The sequence below is a fragment of the Mustela lutreola genome, chromosome 16, assembly GCF_030435805.1.
Source record: "Mustela lutreola isolate mMusLut2 chromosome 16, mMusLut2.pri, whole genome shotgun sequence".
In the NCBI taxonomy this organism is placed as follows: Eukaryota; Metazoa; Chordata; class Mammalia; order Carnivora; family Mustelidae; genus Mustela; species Mustela lutreola.
Window position 1 is genome coordinate 60246741 of NC_081305.1, and position 12402 is coordinate 60259142.

General features: G+C 57.9%; 1 protein-coding gene across 1 annotated transcript in view; it reads right to left on the reverse strand.

Moving 5' to 3' along the window:
* The window catches only part of POU2F2 (POU class 2 homeobox 2), an 80003-nt gene that overhangs the window by 53212 nt on the left and 14389 nt on the right, over positions 1–12402 (reverse strand). Inside the window, exon 2 of the mRNA XM_059151934.1 lies at positions 9910–9970. The gene's annotated coding sequence lies outside the window, so the exon portion shown is untranslated. The remainder of the gene's footprint in view (positions 1–9909; positions 9971–12402) is intronic.

The following is a 12402-nucleotide window of genomic DNA, read 5'->3' on the forward strand; positions in this document are numbered from 1 at the left end:
ACACAGATGAGGAGGAAGAGGAGGGGGTCTTGGTGATGGACGATGCTGGTTCTGCAGTGGGGGGCAGCGGGGAGGGGTGGAGAAGGGTTGGGGGAGGGGTGGTAAGGAAGCAGGTTGAGGGGGGAGCAGGACCAGGCTCACATTTGGCATTCAGGGCAGCTGACAATAAAAATGCTTTATTGCCAAGAAACTGGATCGATCGGGGCTGGAGGGGGCCGGCAGGGGGGACGCGGAGGGCTCGGCGCAGAGGCCGGCGGCCGGGCCTCCGCAGCGACCAGGGCCCGAGCTGCCCTCCCCCCTGCACCCCCCTCCCCGCCTCCTGCCCTTTCTCTCTCCTGCAGCCACCGCTTAGTTCTTATTATATTTTTTCTTATATATATTTTTCCCCCAGCTTCTCCTGCTCCTGTTATTTTTTTCTTTTAATTTTTTTAAAAACTCGCTGTACTCCCGATGCCGAAGGCCGAGTGGGGGCAGGGTGGGGTGTCTGCCCAGGCCAGGCCCCTACCCACAGGGCACCCAGAGCTGTTGGCTCTGAGCTGAGCCCCACTTTGCCTCCACATCCCCCAGTTCAATCAGTCTCCTCCCAGAGCCTGCCTCCGTGGGTGCCTATCTCCCCTGCCATTCATCTAAAGGGTCTCCCCTCCACCCATTGAAACACCCCCCCCTCTGGTGGGCGCAGGACCCTAGCTGGGCCTTCCTCCCCTCCCCCCTACCTGGCCCCCTGCTCACTCCCAGAGCCATTTGGCTGATGGTCAGAACTGTCCGTCAAGGGGGCTCTGAGCCCCTGGGGACCCAGATGGGAGGAGGGAAGGGGAGAGGTCGGGGGTCAGGCCACGTCCCCTCGGCTCAGCTCTCTCCCCTCCCCCTTCCTAACAAAGGGAACAGTGGCCGATGCAGGGTGGGGGCAGCCCGGTACTCAGGGAAGCAGGGAGGAGAAGGACTGTGGGGATGGCCACGGGCAGGAGGTGGGGGTGGGGCTTCCCTGCCCCTCCTCTGCCCTCCCCCTCGGGTCAAGGCTAAGGTGATTCCTCAACCTCTGGGGGAGGCTGGGCTGGGCTGGGAGGGGAGGAGGATCTGGACAGACAAAGAACTGGAGCCCCGGGGAGTTGGGGGCTGGGGGGAAGCACCTGGGACCCAGGCAGCCCCGGTGAGGGAGGGGAGGCCCACACCCTTCTGGCCTTGGTCTCACCCTCCGCATGGCCCTGCCTCCCTTCTGTATGAATCCCTGCAGATGCCAGAGCCACCCTTGAGCTTGGGCAGGGTTAGATGGGGTGGTGGCGGGGGGGGGGGGGGGGGGGGGGACGACTCAGGCCCAGAGAGGGGAGATCGAGGCAGGACAGGGATGGAGGATGGACACACAGCCCCAGGGCTCTCAGTGCTGTCTGGAGCCTCTCCATTTTCTCTGGTCCTACCTAGGGAGACTTCCCTCCCTTCACTGCCCAGCTCCGAGGAGATGTAGGTTGGGGGCAGGTCGTAGAAAGTTCTACCAAGAGGAAAGAAGAAAGAGGGAGAAGGGGAAGAGGCTGAGTTTTCTTCTGAGAAAGAAGGGGGATGAGGAGAAAGAAATTTTAGGCATGGTGTGTTTCCAGCACTGGCCTGACACAACTCCGAGGTGGAACTTCAAGTCAGAAAGGGCAGGAAACCAACATGGATGGGGCCTTCCTGAGTGCCCAGCTACCAGTGGCTGGGGAAGAGGACATTCAGAGAGGTTCTTTCTCCTGCCCACCAACACACAGCAAAGGAGGTTGATTCAAATTCCTGTCCATCCCTGGCCCAACCCAACACTGCCTCAAAGCCTCCCAGCTGCCCAGCCCGAGTGTGGAGGGCAGAGGGATGCCAAGGCAGTGAACACCTCTGAGCACCCCCACCTACCCCTCCACTCCCCCAAAACCCCATGCCCACAAGAGAGGAAGAGCTGCCCCAGGCGGAAAGATTAGTGCTTAAATTCTTAGTGCTTAAATCCTTCTACCAAGGTGGTTCCCAGGGAGAGGGCCGCAGCCAAGGGGAGGTGCGGAAGGATACGGCAGGCCTCTTTTTGGGGGGGTGGGCTGGCTGGAACCTAGCTCCACAGCCTGCCAAGGAGGCCCCAGATGGGCCAAGGACTATAGGGGTCCCGCTGCCCTCCCCCAAACCTCCCCTCCCTTCTCTCCCTCTCTTTCTCGGCTGGCTATCGACCGGGGCTGTGACATGGTAGATCAATACGGCAGGGATATAAAGCCGGCTGGCTGGCTGCCTGCCTCTGCCTCTGCCTCTCCCTCTCTCCCTGCTTGCCTTCCTTCCCTTTCTCAGAGCCGCACCCAGGTCCCCCACCCCCCATGTCCCCCTTACCCAGGCCTCTGAGGGGCCAACCCCCCACACCCCACCGCCAACCTCCCCCCCCAGCAGGAGAGTTTAGGGAGGCTGAGAGCTTGGACAGCCAGGAGAGGGGGTGAGTATGGGAGTGGGCAGGGAAGCAGATGGGGATGGGGGTCACACTGATAAGGTAAGGGGGTAGGACAAACTGAGGGACAGTCCCCCTGGAAGAAAGCAGGCATCCCCTCAGTTGGGAGCAGCTCGGGGAGATGGGGCCCTTTGAGGGTATGAGAGGGATGAGCCTTTGGGAGGTGGGCAGGGGTACCTGGAGGGGAGCGGGGGAAGGCCCAGGGATGTGCAGAGGAAGGTACGGTGAGTGGGTGCCCAGAGCACTGGGGCCACCCCAGGCAGCCTGCTGCCCAACCACAGAGCCCCTGGCTGCCCCATCCTTGGGTCTCTGTGGGCAGACACTGTCCTGGCCTTGCCCCAGGGCCTGGCCCGCACGTGTATGTGTGTCTGTGTGTGTGTAGCGGGGGTGGTGGGGGATGGTGTTGTAAAGCTTCCAGCAGGAGGCTCCAGGGACACGCTGCAGTGTCCGAGTTGCCGTATGCCTAGGGTGTGCGTGCATCTCCTATGAACCTGCGTGGCCTCGTGTCTTTGAGTCCTGAAGCTCTGCTGTGGAACTCCAGGACTGTGTGTCCCCGCGTGTCTCAGCTACTGAGACATGTCTGTGTGACCACGAGTATGTGGGTGTGTCCCCGTGGACGCGGGGCTCTGTGAACATGTGTGTGCTTCCCCAACCCTGGGCATCCTCGAAGGTCGGAATGCGTGTACGCAAAACTGTCTAAACCCTCGGGAGGCTGTGCGTGTGTTCCCAGGAGCCCCTCAGTGACCTCCTGTGCCCACGCAACGTGCTGGTTGTGTGTTCTGACGTTCCTGGAAATCTGCGTGTGTGAGCCACCGCCCGCGTGTGTCTGAGCGGGGATGTTTCTGTGAGAGCGGGGGGACCGTGGAGCGAGTCCCCAGGTGTCCACGTGTGTGTGGCTCCTGTGCCTGTGTCTGTGGGTGGTGGTAGGTGTGGTCACCTCCGCATGGGATGGGAGCCTCTTTCTTTCTGAGAGCCGGAGACCCGGTGTGCTTTCTGTGTGTCTACGTGATGCCACGTGTGCCCCTGTGCCGAGGGCCGGGTGTTTTTCCACGAGTGGGCTGGAGGCTCTGGTGTGTCCTGTGTGTGTCATGGTGACTCGGTGCATCTGACAGTGTTGGGGGTGGTCTCCAAGTGGAGGAGGGTGGCGAGGCAGCAGAGACGGCTGGCTGGCCCATCTATCGCTACAGCTACCTCGCCTCCAAATCCACATGTGAGGGCCAGCTGCCTCCCCTTCCCTGCTGGAGGCCCTCGATCCCTGCCAGGACAGGCCCAGGGCCCCCGCCCCCTCCCCACTTGGGCATTGGACCTCTGCTCCTCAGCAACCCCTGCTCTGGTGGATGCCACCTCGACTCCACCAAGCGACCTCCGTCCCTCCCAACCCCCCCAGCGCCACACGCTCCCCCCGCCTTCCCCCCACCACAAGTCCAGTCCAACCCAGACAAAAGCAATTACTCCTGAGGTAGGATGTGAGTGTGGGTGTTAGAAACAGAAAAAAGGGGGGAGGGAGGGGGAGTGAGAGACACACACACAGAGGCAGGGATGGACAGCCAGAGACCCAGAGAGACGGGGACGGGAGAGACGGAGGATGAAAGAGACTGGAAGAGACCCAGACACAGGAGGCAACAGAGGAGAAAAGGAGCAGAGGAAGGGCGGATGGGGTGGTGGGGAGACACACAGACACGGGGACCAGACAGACAGAGAGAGCACGGGCAAGGCACAGATGGAACCGTGCTGTTTAAGCAAGGATGGGGGCCAGAGACGCAGAGGACTGAAGGGCTGGGGGGACAGGAGCGATGCACAGAGGGACACAGAAAGATTGCCATAGGAGAGAGGAACAGACGGGGAGAGTGAGACAGAAAAGGCAGAGACAGCTGCCCAGAGAGGAGAGACCGAGAGCCGGGCAGCTGGAGGTGGAGGCAAGTTGGGAACACGGGAGACACTGAGGCCGTGACGCTAAACAGGAGCTAAGGGAGGCCTAGTGCAAACTGGTTTCTCCTTTTGCGTGCGTGTGTGCTCTCTCTCTCTCTCTCTCTCTCTCACACACACACACACACTCACACATGCACACACACACTCTCTCTCTCTTGCAGCTTTCTTCCCGGGCTCTGCGCACCACCCCACCCCGGCCCGGACCCATCAGGGGTGCCCAAGCCCTAGGGGCCCACGGTCCTCCAAGCCCCTGTGAGCCAAGGCAGGGGGCTGGATGGACAGATAGGGAGTGGTAGGAGCAGACTAGGCTCCTGGTCAGAAGGCGGGGCGGGAAGGGGGTGGTCAGTGGTGGTGCTGAAGTACCTCCCTCCTACAGTCCCTGCAGTCTCTCCTTCCACCTACAAGACATGCACACCAGGGGCCACCAGGGACCCTGGCCAAGTGCAAGTTGCTTATACTCTGTCCCATCTCGGCCTGGTGAGAGGTGGGGCCCCAGGCACCAGGTGTAGGATGTGCCTCCCACTATCCCCCTGATGTGCCCCCAGGCCAGGGGCCCTCACCCCTGGCAGCTCACTTTTGCGCCCTCATCTGCACATTCTTTCTGACTGTCTCTGAGCCCCTTGCTCTGCTCTCCCAGCTGACTTTTTGCTATTTCCTGGTCTCTTGGTCTGCTCTTCTCAGCTGCTCCCCTCTCCAGGCATGTCTCTGTTGCAGGGTGCTCCCTGAGACTCCCGGTCTCTCTCTCCCTTTCTCAGGTGACCCCTCTGGCCCTCCTGTCCACATATGCCCCCAGAGGTGGGCAGATGGCCATATGCCAGTTCTCAGAAGCTGTCCTGGGGTGTGAGGCTGGGCGAGAGGGGGGCACCTCCTTTCTTGTTTTTTCCTCAAGCACTGTTTTTCCTTCTCTCTTCCTCACCGCCCACCCTGCCCCCGCCATCCCTGCCAGGTCTACATCTCTGTGTGGCTCTCTCTGGAGACAAAAAGCTAGATGTGGACTTGTACAAACCCTACTCGCAAGACTGGAAAGAGACCCAAGCTCAGAATAAGGAGGGAGCGGGGCACCATGGAGAAGCAGATACCCGGATGAAATCAAGCAAAGGAAAAAAGAAGGGGACAGGGTGGAGCGCCAGGATGAGGAAGACGAGAGGAAGGAAGCCAGAAGCTGGACAATGCCAGGGGGTGACTTGCAAGGAACTTTGCTAAAGCCACATAGGGTCAGACTGTGGACCGCCCTCTGTCTACCAGCCCCCTATGTGTGGAGTTAGAGCCGAGTGCCTGCCCTCGGCCCCTGGGGCTCCAAGCCAGCCAGAACAGTGGGGACTTGGGCCTTCACTTGCTCCGGGCCTGGGATGCCTGGGACCCAGCAGTCCCTGAAGCTGCCTCCAGTCAATGGCCATTTGCATCTCCTCCACAACCATTCGCCCCGCCCCGAGGCTGACAGACACTCCCAGTCCTGGGTGGGTGACAGGTCTCTCCACCCACCTAGTGACAGCAAAGGCAGCCAAAGGGATTAAGTGATTTTGTAACACCTAGGAGCATGCTACCAGTACACACTCGCACTCCCCGTACAAGCACACAGGCCGAAGCCTAAGGCATACACCCGCTGAGGAGCTCACTGCTGCCCTCAGGACCACGAGCCCCGCCCCCACAGTGGGGCCGGCCCATGTCCAGGGAACCGCCCCCATACTGCACTTCCTTCCTGCCCACCCAGCACCCACCCAATTCCTGCAACTGGCAAGGCCCCTCCACAGCGGAACAGTGGCTAACTGGGCCTGGGGCATCAAGGAAACCCCCGACCCCACCTACTGACTTCTTGGTTCTGGTCTGCAGAACACCTGCAATGCCACCCAGGCCTGCATTTCGGATCCTGGGGCATCCTGCTGCCGTACTCATAATGTCACCCCCAGGAGGAGGCAACCACCTTGTGGCTCCATGTCCCCGCCTCTTAAGCAGCCCTGGGTTCTCTCAAGACCCCTCACTAGACCCGGCAAGAGAAGCCTGTCACCCCCAGCTGAGCTCGTGTGTCTGAGGTAATCCAGACTCCCCCTTAGGGTGTGCGGGGGTGGGGGTGGGGCCCAGGCACCCCTGAGTGCTGGTGTCTGAGCCACCTGTGAGACTCCAAGGCCTCATCCACACCCAAAGCCACCATGTCGTTTTGTGGAAGGATGGAAGGAGACAAGGTGTGGATACACCTGCTTCCTGCCCAGCACTGGGAGGGCCTCAGATGCCCAATGGACAGTAGCTGGCCAGGCCAGAATCCACGGTCCCCAATACTGATCCATCCACTGGAACAGTACCTTACACCTCAGCTTCTCCTAACCCTTCAGGAGCCCACTCACCGCCTCCTCCTCTCAAAGACTGCCTGAGGCCCCGGAGCAGGTCAGTCACATGATGCTCTCTCCCGACCCCAGCGCCTGGCAGACCTGTGGGTTTGGGGTAGTAGTGTTTATTCCAACTGCCCACCAGCCTGGGGCCCCTCAGAGGCTAGAGGGGTCTGCCCCCTGCCCCGAGTCACAAGGCCTGGCACAATAGAAACCTCCAAAAAATGTTGGCTGCAGGAATAAATGGATGGATGTGGGTTTATGTGTCCGTGTGCTCACTTATTTATTCTTTCAGCAAATCCTTATTGAGCATTTGCACTATGCCAGGGACTGGGTGTCCACAGCCTATGGCCAGGGGAGGGGGGAGTTACACACACAATATATGATCAGATATGGTAACAGAGGTAACAGCACTCAGGGGCAGGAATGGGGGCCAATGAAGGCTTGTGGTGGGGAGGGGGTGGTCAGGGAGCCTTAGATGGAGAACTGAGGGAGGCAGAGGGGAGGGGAAGGAGCCCCGTGGGCACAGGGGATGACCAGCACCTCCAGGACTGGAGGAGGTCCCTGCACTGAGGACGCCTCCAGGCACCCATGCAGAAACACTCATCTTCCAAGTGCGGCTCTAAGGGAAGGGCAGTGGGGGTGGGGCCAATGTTTGTTGTAGTTGTTTTGTGACAAAATTATATACCTAAGAGAGCGTGGCCTCCTACAAACATGTCTCCCTGGGGGGAGGGGCGGCACGAACTTTCATGTGAACCCCACAGATATTTTGGTGGCAGCCTTCAGGGCCCACTCACAGACTCCCATCAGCCAAACATCTCCTGTTATTACATCTGTCTCTAGGTTCTATCAAAAAAAAACACAGGTAGCCCCAGTGTTATCCAGCCCCACCGTTGCTAAATTTATCAGAGCTGGTACCTAGTAAGATTTCAGGGGTTATTCCCAAAGCATGTCCCTCACCACCTGCCCAACCAAGCAACAAGGATCCCAGAAATGGCCACCCTGAGGAGATTCCAGTCACTGTGGTGGGTTCTGTGAGGTCAAAGAGGGCTCGCAGGTCAGGCAGACCTGAACGCAAAATCTACCTCTACTGCTCACTTGCCTGAGGCCACTTGGCCGCTGCCCCTCTCTGTGCCTCAGTTTCCTTTTCTGGCAACAGGGGGCTACCATTCGCCTCACAGGTTTGCACTGAGGATTAATGCCAAATGCCCAGACTAGGTAAGCCCTGGCCCGGAGGTGGCCCAGTAAGTCTCAGTTTCCCTATGAGGATGCAACAGCTCTTGGCACCTGTCACCAATTCTGTCAGGCATGTGTCCATGAGACCTTGGATACTTAACAAATATCTGTTTGAACAAAGAGCTAATACCAGAGGCTTGACTGCAATCTCCACCAACTCTGAAACGTAATTCCTTTAACAGCCTCTTATTTTAACCGGACTTTCGGGCGTTCCTCAAAGTCAGCCTCTAGCCCCCAAACAAATTCTGCAACCAGGAAGCTCCTTGACCCTCTTGTTTTTATTTTCATTTTATTCTAAGTAGGCTCCATGGCCAATGTGGGGCTTGTACTCATGACCCTGAGATTAAGGGTCACGTGTTCTACCGACTCAGCCCCTCCTTGACCCTCTTTTCAATGTCAAGAGCATCATGGGACGCAAGTGTTCCTGGGAAAGCTGCAATTCTGGCTCCCCAGAGAAGGCACAGAGCTTGTATTCAGACCCTTCCATTCCATTCCATTCAGAACCAGGTCCATGGATGGGCAGCAGGAGTCCGTGGAGATCCGGAGTAGCAATACAACTGGGGAGATGTAGGGATGTGTTTTCCCGGGAGGAAGTCTATACTAATTCCTGCACGTCTAGAAATCTGTGAGCCAAAGATTACTCGAAACTCTGTGGTTTGGACCACAAGGACATTTTTGAAATTTTGTTAAGTAGCCGAAGTTTAAAGATTGGGAGATTTCACACGAAATTCTGGCTTTCTGGTTTCTTTCGGAAAACTGGAAAAACCTGGCAAGGGGCGTCTGCATCTCTGCAGGAGACAGTGAGCTGAAAAGCAGGCTTCTACCCCAAAGCATTGTGTAGCCCACCTCGGTCCCCACTGCAGCAGGCCATAAAGCCTGAGCTACGACTTCCATCTGTGTCTTAAAGTGCGTCAGGGACCCCTGCTACAGCGAGGATACCCAAGCGGGATGCCTATGAGGGCAGCCAGAGGCCTCCGCAGACTCCCTGACACCCATCTGGGGCTGCTGTTCTAACTCATGAGGAATGGAGGGATCTGAGTACAGCAAGTATGCCTTCTCCGGGGAGCCAGAACTGTCCTGAACCAGAACAGTCCTGAGGCCTGTGGGTTAAGCTGCTCTGGGAGGACCAGAGGTGGCATCACAGAGTGGGGGTGGGGGCCCCGCCCCAGAGCAGCCCTTTTCAGAGCCTCACTGCCAGGGGCTCAGCGAGCTGAGTGCAGCAAACACCGGAGCCCATGCCCGGAGCCCCTGTTTCCTTCTGAGCTGAGCAGCTGGAGAACTCCTGCTTCCATTCAGGAGTCTCAGTGGCCTCCGAGGAGGGGGCTCACCAATCCTCACTGGCTCAGGGGAGTCTTCCAGCTGTCTGTGAAGCTCCTGCTTCCGGAGGCACATGCTGCCGTGGAGCACCTTCTTTCATCCTCCCATCCTGTGTGGTGGGCGCTGTTATCACCCTCCTTTGATAGGTGGGGAAACTGAGGATCACACCCCTGGCACACGGCAGGACTCGTGCCATCTGGCTCTGGAGCTGTTACCAACTGCCTCCCTAGCCTTCCAGCCTCGGGATGGTGCTTAGGCAGGTTCTGTCATTGTTCCCGTCATGGAGGAGGAAAACAGAGGCTCCAACTCTCCCAAGTCACTCAGAGCGAAGAAGGGAAAGGAAAATGGTTCAGACACAGGTGTGTCTGCCCCCGGCCCGTGATCTGAGCCACCAAGTCACCCGCCTCTCTCCAACTGAGCATGACCTTGTCTGTAGAAACCCTCACGGTCACCCGCACCCAGAACCACCAGTGTGGCCAGAGGGCACAGGGCACACAGAGGCTGAAGAGGCAAAGCCGACTAACCTTGTGGAGGACAGAGTAGAGCAAGGGAGGGCAGCTCTCCTGGGGTGCGGCCCCGGGAAGAGGATGGAAAAGCAGGGTTTTTGGAGAGGGAACAGGACCCGGAGCGCAGTAGTAAGCAGAGCTCTGAGACTGTGGCCCTTACCTCTTGGGCAAACGCAGCGAAGCTAATACATTCAGGCCACCAACCGGGTCCAGTTGAGAACCTGGAAAGAGAGGAGAAGAGAGTCAGCCTCCCAGGGGATCTGCGAAGCATATCTACTCGGGCAGGATGAGTCAGTCTTCCAGAAGAGGGTCTCTGCTCCTGTCACACCATCAGGAGGCACAGATCAGCAAATGTGGACTCAGTACGTGCCAGCCGCTTGTTGCCCTCAGTGGTCATTTCTGGGCTCTGAGCCTCAGTGTACCCATCTCATAAATGGGCATCCTGCCGCCTGCCTTGTTGAACATCTGTTTCTCCAATCAGGTGGAGGGCAGGGACTGTGTCTCACAGTGTCTTCTTGAAGGGCAGGGACTATCTCTTACAGCATTAGCCCTTGGCAGAGGGCCCTGCAAAACGCAGGGAGCTCCAAAGTCAATGATGGGTGAGTGAAGGGGTGGATGGATGGAGGGATTAACTAACTCACAAACTCTGTATCTCAAGAGACGTCTGGGAGGAGCAGATGAGAAAGACATCTGAAAGAGTTACTCATTATTGGGTACCTGTGTGCTGCAAGGAGATAAAGATAAATGTCCAGAAAAGATGATATTTTTTCTGACTTGTATATTTGTTCATTTGTTTATTTGCTGGGTTAATCAGCAGATACTGAAGTGTGTCTGACCTGAGCTCTGTACCAAGTGTGGGGGTACAGAGGTACATTGGACAAGGCCCCTGCCCTGTCTGCCCAAGGACAGATTTGTGGGGGGAAGCAAAATAAAGAACCCAACATCAACACATTGAGGTGAGCAGAGGGTGCTGCAGAACTCTCAGAGGAGGTCAGAAGACCTAAGGAGGGTGCCACCCCCAAGCCAAGCCCAGCAGACAAATAAACTTTAGTCAGGCAGAGGGTAGAAAGGAAGAGCATGTCAGGCCTCCGCCTGCCCTGGGAACAAGGAGGAAGTGGGAAAGACGAGACAGCAGGGACCATAGCCCACAGGCCCTGGGCCAAGCAGCTAGGGGGAGGGACACACTCCACTTCGTCTTTAGGGAGCTCCCTCTGGGTGCTGTGCAGAAGATGGAGAGGACAGGGAGGACATGGGGACACCTGTTCCCAGAGAGTCCCTCCCCGTGCAGGGTGGCAGAGTGACAGCTGGTATCAGCCCCACTTTATAGATGCGGCAGACGAGGCTCAGAGGAGATCTAACTTCCCTGGGGTCCTGTGGAGCTGGTTAGAGTTAAGACTGTATGCCTCCTCCTGAAACCTGGCTTCCTGACTTCTGGGAATATGGTCTTCCTGGAAAAGGATCCCACACAGAGATCACCTTTGCCCCTGTTTGTTGGGCTCTCAGAGAAGGAGCAGGGACGGTAGGCTAGGGAGAGACGTCCCAGAGGAGACAGGATGTCAGGGAGACCCTCACACCAGGAAGGTACTGATAAGTTCACAGTGACAAGCACCCCTGTGAAAGGAGCTAACGAAGCTGGGGAGGCCACAGCTGTCTCACACCTTGGGTGCACTGTGGGTGGTCTCCCAAGAGGGGAGACCACAGGGCGACAGGCAGGATGGCCAGAGACCTAGAAGTTTGGCACATGACTTTCCTATCTAGTGGCAAATATGTTGGCACAGATGAGGAGACTGAGGCCCAGGACCAGCCAAGGACACAAAGAATTAGTGGAGGCTGGATAGGAGTTGAGAAGGACAGAAGAGAAAGAGAAAAAGATGGACTGAGACAGTAGGCAGATTATGGACGGACAGACAGACAGAGAGATGGACAGGAAAGAGAAGAGAACAAATGGGGAGACATAGACAGACAGCGAGGTGTGGAGGGAGTCACAGACAGAGACCAGAGAAAAGCCCAAAGGAGGAATAAAAAAAGGGGTCCTTCCCACTACACCCCCTCACTCCTCTTCTCTCTACCGGGGCCTCCATCTTCAGGGTTGGGAGGGGACCAGTAGTACCCCTGTTCCCTGCTGGGGTGGGGGGAGGAGCTGGAGTTTCTCCCCATTCAAGAGCTGCTCCCCCGCAACCCCCCCACCCCCCACCCCTGCCCAGAGCTAATCAGCGGCTGTCATCTCCACGGTGAGGTCTTGGTTAAGGAGATTTAGGGCCGGGATCAATAGGAAATTTAAAAATCGATGCAGCGCGCAGGGCAAAATCGATGGCGTTTAATCGCCTTGCCGATTCCCAGTCAAAACAATTAGCCGCGCTGAGTGTTGAACACGGTGGCGACACGGCATTAACCGTCAATATTGGTGTAAGTGATGGCGGGCGGGAGGGGGAATCCCTGGGCCTCTGAGGAGCCCCGAGTCAGACAGTGCCTGAGGGCTGGGGTCTTCCCCAGGGCAGCGCCCCACGCCGGCTCTCCCCGCCACACACTGCCACCCTCGGCAGCAATCCCCAAGGCTTGTGGGGAGCACTAGCCCTGGCCCATCCTCATCTCATCTCCCAGCCCCCATGCCCCCATATGTCCTCTGACAGACCTCTCTCCCCAGTCAATATCA